Below are 8685 nucleotides of genomic sequence, written 5' to 3'. Positions count from 1 at the left end.
GGGGAGCCAGGCAAAAGGGCTACACTCTTACAGGAACTGCTCTGTCGGCCCCCTCCCCCTCCCCCTCCCCTCCCGTTGCATTCTGGGATTTGGAGTTTAAGGGGGCGATTAGAATCCTCAGCTAGGGAGCTCTTAGGCCTCACTGAACTACAAACCCCAGAATGCAACAGGAGGCAGCCAGAGCAGTCAAAGTGGAAGAGCAGCACTGTAAGACTGCAATGTGATGATCTAGAGGACGCTGTGTGGCCCCCTCCCCAGAGGAACCACTAGACGCCCCCCTTTTCCAAGATATGATGCCCTCCATTTCAATCTTCTCCCCAACAGGAATTCCAAAAGAGCCTCCATTTTGAGCAGGGTTAAGAAGCATGGAGTTACATTTCTAACAGGAGTGTTTTGCGCTTTTAAATACCCTCCATTTTTGCTTGAACGCCCTCCATTTTGTGGTGGCTTGTGTCCTCCTTGGGACATCTGGTCACCTCCAGTGTCTGCGAGGAGGAAAATGGGTTCTTTGCTCACTCCCAGTGGCTTTCTGTCTACTGTAGTCCAGCCCTCCCAGGAAGCTCTCTCTCTCTCTCTCTCTTGTTTTCCTTCAAGTCATTTCTGACTTATGGAGACCCTAAGGCAGACCTATCAGGGATTTCTCAGCAGGTTTCTTTAGAGGGGGGTTTGCCATGGCCATCCTCTGAGGCTGAGAGAGTGTGACTTGCCCAGTGGGTTTTCATGGACAAGCCAGGATCCAAACCCTGGTCTCCAGAGTCATAGTCCAGCGTTGAAACCACTACACCACTTTGGCTCTCAGGAACATGCCTATTCCTCACATATTACACTTGTCCCTCCACATTCGCTGGGGTTAGGGCACAGGACCTTCACGAATGTGGGGAAATCACAAATAACAAAAAAACCATGTTTTTACCTGAGACAACATCTCTCTAGGAACCTCTAGGTCCTCCAGTGCAACTCTGCTCAACATCTGCCAGACACAGACCATACAATTGCACTGGAGAAGCTACAAATGTTGACACCACTTTAAGTGCTGTAGCTCCAGCCAATGGGATCACGGATTTGTAGTTTTACAAGGTCTTTAGCCTTTCCTGACAACGGGTGCTTGTACCTCATGAAACTACATAGCCCAGGATTCTGTAGGGTGGAGACATGGCAATTAAAGTGGTGCCAAACTGCATTATCCCTACAGTGCAGATTCACTCCTAGAGAAAAAACTTAAGAAAGGCTTGCTACAGCATTGTAATGCAGAGTCATCTTTGTGCAAGTAGCATTCACAAAGTATTTTGTTGTATTTTTTCTTGCAGTCTCCATATGATCTGGAGCTCATTTCTCAGAGTTCTGGGACATGGATGGCTAAAACATGGGTTATAGAACCATCTAGTCCAATTTCTGCCAGTCAGGAATTCTCAGTTAAAGCAACTCTTGAGAGGCAGGCATTCAACCTCTGTTGAAAAAAATGTTGGCAAAAGAGAGTCCAGCACCTTCCAAGGAAGTCCCCCCGTTTAACAGTGGCCTTTATCATACATGGGGGGTTTGCAGCTCAGATCTGCAGTCACTCCTGTTCTACCAATGCGAAACGTGATGTTTTTTCACACCAGGTCCGGAATCACTCCTGTCTAGCAATGCGAATTCACGTTAAAATGTGATGTTATACCACACCTGGTTGCCTTTCCCTTGCCCTTCCGAATCGAGGGGGAAGCGGAGTCAGTTTGATTCCAAGCAAGTCACATGATGCAGATTCAAGCAAAGCAGGATGAGTGCATATTGTATTACCACACCAGGGAGTTTATCACACGTGAGGAATTTCTCTTAATTTCGAATAAAAAGAAAGTGGGGCCAGAACGCATTCACATGAATTCGCTAGTTCAGCAAATTTACGTCAATGCGAATTGCGTTCGAACTGGCTTCCCATTGGCTGAAAATAGCATGCCATTGCCCGAATTTGCCTGTGATCACCTCTCATTCAATAACGTAAAACCCCATGATTGCGCTCGGACTGACTTCCCATTGCCTGAATTTGCGTCTGGTAGTCAGTCTATCACGCAATAATGTGAAACCCCATGATTGCGTTCGGATTGCCATTGGATTATACTTCCAATTTCTCTTGTCTGATAATGTCCCAGGACATACCATGCGGATTCAACTTGATTCGAATTGAGACCATTGCGCATGATGCTCAGTGGGGGTCTGAACACATTCTGAACCTTTGCACTTCTGAGGAAGAAGGGAGCCTGGTAACACTTTCACGTGAATGACAGCCTCAAGAGAATTACTCCCTTCTCTTTTCCCATCCCTGGCAGCCAAATTCAAACGAGTCCTCCAGCCCCCATCTATTTCAGCCACATCTACATCTATCCTCCTATCATTCTCCTCATCCATTTCAGCCATATCTATCCTCCGTGTCAGAACCCCCATCCATTTATTATTATTATTAAGGAATTATTATTATAATTATTATTCACTGCAAAATAATCAGTGTAGAAGCTGCAGGTTTACTTGGAAGTAAATCCTTTGGATCTGAAGGAGACCCATTTTGGAGGATTGCAGAAATGATTCGGTTTCCCTTATTCTCCATGCTCCCTAAAATACCACCTCCCTGAATCCAGTCTACTCTCCTTCCCTTTGTAACAGTTGCCTCTGATTTAACTCCACATTCACTGTCCTGGCTCAGTGCTATGGAATTCTGGGAGTTGGAGTTTGTTGTGAGGTCCTTGGCTTGAGGCTATGGAATTCTGGGAGCTGGAGTTTGTTGCTCCCCTCAGCCTCCCATCTCTCCCCTCAGCCTCCATCCCTGTCATCTACCCTTCTGAGCAACGGAAGCAATTGGGGCAAAATTGTAGCACAGCATCATGGGAAATTTGCCTCTTTGGAGGTTTGGGGGGGTGTACCAGGAGGGAAGCAAAGTTGCATTCCACACCAGACCAATTCGGAGTGAAATTGAAGTGAGCTTGAATGCGAATTCTGTGAATTCACTTTTGTACCGAAGTCACCAAAATGAGGAATCACTTTGGATTCACTGCAGAAGTGCCACGGAAGGAGCTCCCATAGAAATGAATTGCATGTGATAACACATTCATGTTATAACATGAATCCGCATCGTTGGACCCACAGTCACCCCAGATCTGAGCTGAAAAATCTCCAAAAAGCTCCGTGTGATATACTCCAGTGTTGTGCATTACTATGTTTTAGCTAAGCTTTGGTTGCTTCCTGTTTTAAAAAAATGTCTCCTGGGCCTAAAAATACAGCAAAAATACCCCTCACAACAAGCCCCGAGAAGAGATTGGGGACACTTGGAAGTAAACAAATATTTTTATTTATTTATTTATTAACCAGTATCATCACTTTAAACTTGTTTTCACACAATTTTTATTTACCCTTCCAAAGCCTACTCTCCCAGTTTAGAGATATCCTTTTGAAACTCTTTACAATGCCTCTTTGCTGTCAGTAACCTAAACAACGTATTGTTATCAGCAAACATGGCCACCTCACTATAGAGTTCCAGGTTTTGTCTCTGGAAGGTCTCTGCACCTTGAGTTTGGTAGAAATATAGTTCTGTTTTGGGATTTTCTTTTAAGAGTATTTCATCAGCAATATACCCTCCAACAGTTCTCCTTTGGCAGGGACAGTCCAAGTTAACCCTCTGTTGTCTCACTTTTTCAGCTGCTTTTCAAATGTCCCAGTTTTCCCCAACTGTCATCCTTTGTCCTCAGATTACTTTAATTGCACCAAACTGAGTTAAAGATATAAAATTGAGCAGTTGGTGCTCAATTAATGCAGCAGAGGGAGAGGAGTCTTGTTTTTCCTAGTAGGCTCAGGCAAAAGTTAACTCTCTCATCTTGTGTGTTTTACCTCAATATTTTTTTTACCATCTTGACCACTCTCTGATGTTGCTTGGCCAGACCTGCCCCAGGCTGCATCCACAGTGCAGAATTAATGCAGTTTGACTGCTTTAACTGTCGTGTCTCAGTGCTGTCGAATTCTGTTTTATTTATGGTTATTATTATTATTATTATACATTGCTTTGTTACAGTGCTTCAAAAATAGTAGCCATTAAATTACCTTGTTCCCGGGGCGAGGTTTGTCTCCACTACCAGGAGGACATTTTCCATCGCCGCCCCGGCCCTTTGGAACACGCTGCCCATAGAGCTCCGCTCAGCTACCTCCCTGGCCCAATTCAGACGGGACTTGAAGACCTACCTGTTTGGGATTGCATTCCCTGAATAAGGTCCCATAGGCCTCCCCCGCCGCACTGGCAACGGGACTGGCTAACCTGGGGCCTTTTGTTTTTATGTTTTATGTAATGGCTGTATGATTTTAATGTTTATTGTTTATTGTATTTTTAATTGCTGTAAACCGCCCTGATCTGATGGAAGGGCGGTATATAAATAAAATTTTTATTATTTATTATTTATTATTGTTTCCATAACAATATAACCACTGTTCTGCTATTTGCAAAATAAAGTTAATTTAAGATATTTTTCTTATCAAATTAATTTTAACTTCCAATAGTCTCCTTGCTTATGTGTATTTCTTATAATCTTAACTTTTTCATGTAATGTAATAGCTTGTAATAAAATTTATTCGGTCTTTGACCAGTATAACTTTTTCATGTTTTTTTTTATTTTGGAGATTAGTAATTAGTAACTTCAGTGCGTTGTATATATCTTTTTCTATTTGAACTGTTTCGAGTATTCTTGACAATTTTGCTTATTGTGTTTTATTAAGACCATTTCCTCTTACAATAACAACAAGTTTAATGATTACTCAGCTGACCATATTAATGGAATACTAAATACAGTTACAAAATACAAAATACAAAATATAAAATGCAAGATAAAAAAAAATCAAAATATTCGCATACATACAAAGATAAAACTGGATCACACCTAAAACTCATATAGGGGGTTAAAACAGACACAGACTAAATAAAAGCAAATTTAATAAAATGGGATACAAAATAAAATAGTCTAAGATAAAACTGGCTAAAACAGAGTGGGAGATAACAATAAAAATGTTTAAATGAACTCATCACCATGGCACGAAACCCCGTTTTGTATAATAAATTGATTTCTCAAGCTAGCAGAATTTACTACAACACACTATATGTACAGTATGTTCTCTCCAGAGAAAATATAAGACAATTTTGCGGTATGATCCCAGTAGGTCATTCTAACCAAAAATGGTTGCAAAAAGTGTGATCTCTCCTTATCAGATAAACAACAGTTGAACAGAATATATGGAGTATCCTCAATAGCTGGGGCTCCACAAATACATATTCTTTCATGATAAGGTATTTTCAGTAGTGGAGGATGGAATACTCTTACAATAAGTTACTAGTGTTTCCCAATCAGGTTTTATTGATTCTATAGGGTTCTCGTCTATACATTTTGCTAGTTTGTCTATTTCCATGTTATCAGTTGCTTTTTCTAACCGTCTTTTGTAGGTATGTCATTTTGTTTCAGTTTCTGCGCTATAAATATTCTGGCAATAGTGATCATATATAATAATGCATTCTTGTGTTTCATCTTCACATATTGATTTGTGGTTTTGTTTACCATGTTTAACAAATAAATTTCTGGTATCATGTCAAACTCAATATTTAAGATATTTTTTATGGAAACGTGTATAATTTTCCAGAATTTTTTAACTTTTGGGCATTGCCAGAAAACATGAAACCAGCTTCCAGTTGCTTCGACACATTTTCATCACCTATTTTCATTGTTGTTGTTTATTTTGGCTATTTTTGTTTGGGTTAGATGCCAACAAAAAGCCATTTTCATGTAGTTCTCTCTAATGCACTTTGAGAATTGGTGTGTCTTCTTCCTAGCAAATTGCCAACTTTTAAAATCTAATGGTCTGCCAATATCCTTGGTCCATTTTATCATGGTATCTTTTACAATTTCTTGTTCGTGCAATCATTCTATTAATAGTTTATATAATTTGGATGGCTGTTTCAATCTGCTGCCTTCTATCAGGTTGACAAGATCATTTATTGTGGTTTTGAAGTCTTCTTGCATTAAGTCTTCTTTGAAGATTTTGTCCTTTAATTGTATGTACTGTATAATAACCAGTGGCTGCTTGGTCCTAATTCTCGAATTTCTTCTTGTGATTTCATAATGTGTTGCGGTTGATCATTTTTAGTTATGATGTCTCTGTATCTTAGCCAATTCCTTGTTGTGCTGGTTCTGTTATAGAAGGCCTCTTGAGGTGAGACCCAGCCACATATCTTGTTGTAGAAGATTGGTCTGATTTTTTGCCAAGTGTGGAGTATTGCCTTCCTTATGAACTGATGTTCGAACTCCTTGTGCGCTCTGTGCTTTCCAGGCCACAAGTAGGCATGCCACCCAAAACGCAAGTTGAATCCCTCAAGATTTAATAGTGTTTTATATTTGAGTCTTATCCAATCTGTCAGCCAGACTAGAGAATTCACTTGGTAGTAAAGTTGTTGGTTGGGTACATCACATCTGCCGTTCTGTTTTTTGTCAATCAAGGTCTTCCATCTGAAACGTGGCTTTTCCTCCTTCTACAATAATTTCTTAAGTTCTCTGTTCCATAGTTGGAAAGGTTTATCATTGACTATTATAGATAAATTTGCAAAAAGAAAATTGAACTTTGGAAGTGTCATAATTTTACCATAATTGTGGCTATCCTGTTTTTGGTTTTGTAGATATTATATTTATCCTTTTTCTGTCAAAGAGCTCTGATGCCACAACAAACTACAAATCCCAGGATTCCATAGGATACAGCCATAACAAAGTGGTGTAAAACTGCCTTAATTCTGCAGTGTGGCAGCAGCCCCCATTAAGTTTTGGAGTACATGCTGTAATCCTGTGTGTAGTAAAGGAGGTATTCTATTATTTTTTATGGTATTTATTGGCACCTTTGCACTCATTTAAAAGGGTAACTTTATATATTTACAGGTATTGTATTTATTTATTAACTGAATTTTGTAATATGTTAGTTGTTATTTTGTCACTGCTTCATGGTAGTTAAACTGTTACCTGCTTCATTTAATTTATTGATTTTATTTCAATGCAATGTATTCTGTGTCCTCACTGTTTTGTAAAAGCATACCTGCAAGTAAGCAAAATCAATATTGATCTGCCTGCCAGTGTGTTGGAACCTCACCCTTATACTTCTAAGGTCCCTGGTTTAGAAAGAAGGGTTTCTAGGATTTCTGACAATGTTTGGCATGTAACCGATTTAGTTAGGATCAGATGAATTAGTATCTTTAACTATCAAAAAGAACAGACTGTCTTGTGTTCTTGATGATGCCTTGATGCAGGAGTAGGCAACCTTTTTGAGCCGGGGGCCGGGTTGCTGTCCCTCAGACAACTGGAGGGCCGAAGCCAAAAAATAAATAATTAAATAAGTTTTTTTAAAAAAATTAATTAAATAAATAAACCGGTACAAATGTAGGACAAAATTTTCAAATGGAGGACATGTTTTTAAAAAAATGGAGGACACGCAAAAAAATTTGCTGGTTTTTTAAAAAATGTTAATATAAATGCATGTTTCAGAGGCTTCTATAGACAATTGCCCCCCTTGCCCGCCGCTTGCCCCCCCTTGCCCACCTCCTCCTGATAGGCCAAAGGCCCCATACCCCTCACGCGAGAGGCCAAAGGCTCCGGCGGCAATCGGTGGCAGGACCGGGCTGGGGCCGGTCCCAAGGCCTTGCCGGGCCGCATCCGGCCCGCGGGCCGCAGGTTGCCTACCCCTGCCTTGATGAATCTGGTACTGTTTTCCATTCTGCTGCCACCAGACATTATTATGCTCTGTTGCCGTAGGTCTGCAGTTGTAACTACAGTTGTCCCTCCATATTCACTAGGGTTAGGGGAACAAGACCCCCGTGAATATGGAAAAACCGCAAATAACAAAAACACTGTTTTTACCTGAGAGGACACCTCTCTAGGAATCTCTAGGTCCTCCAGTGCAACTCTGTGGTCAATGTCCAACATACATTGACCATAGAATGGCACTGGAGTAGTTACAAATGGTCTTTCTGTGCAACCTTTAGTTAAAGTTGACCACAGAGTTGCACTGGAGGACCTAGACAGTCCTAGAGAGAACATATTAATGAAATCCGTGAATAATCAAATCCACAAATATCAAAGCCGCAAATATGGAGGGATGACTGTATTTTGTTCTTTTTGTACAGTAACTGATCTGGCCTAATTCTTTGTGCCTTTTTTATTGGTTTTCCCTAGTAGATCTCCTCTCACCTTCTTTTGGCTTTAGTTATTTACAGCTTTTATTTATTTACAGGTGTGTTTTTTGTTTTTGTTTTTGCAGTTCACTCTACAGAGCCTGGTCTTCCCCTCCCCATTCTACCACTCCTACCATTCTTTTCTACCACTTTACCTTCAACCTGCCATGCATTTCTTCTTCCTGTTAAGTAATGATTCATTAGTTGTTGTAATCATTTTCGATTTATGGCAACCCTAAGGCTTACAGCATGTGATTCGCCAGGTCACCCAGTGGCTTTCATGGCTGAGTGGGGAATTTTTACTAATAATTTACTAATAATTATTAGTTATTTATTGTTCAAGTTACAGAAAGTATGTAAAACAATCAAACAAAAATATTTGAGTTAGCTCAGAGGGGTTGGTTGTGAGCCTAGGTATCTGAACATACATAAAGCAACAACATGTGTCAAGATTGACATGATATTACAATCTAAAT

This window comes from Sceloporus occidentalis, unplaced genomic scaffold (assembly GCF_023333645.1).
Source record: "Sceloporus occidentalis isolate IW3139 unplaced genomic scaffold, rSceOcc1.0.p SCAF_1, whole genome shotgun sequence".
NCBI classification, from domain to species: domain Eukaryota; kingdom Metazoa; phylum Chordata; class Lepidosauria; order Squamata; family Phrynosomatidae; genus Sceloporus; species Sceloporus occidentalis.
Note: the sequence above shows the minus strand (reverse complement) of the source record.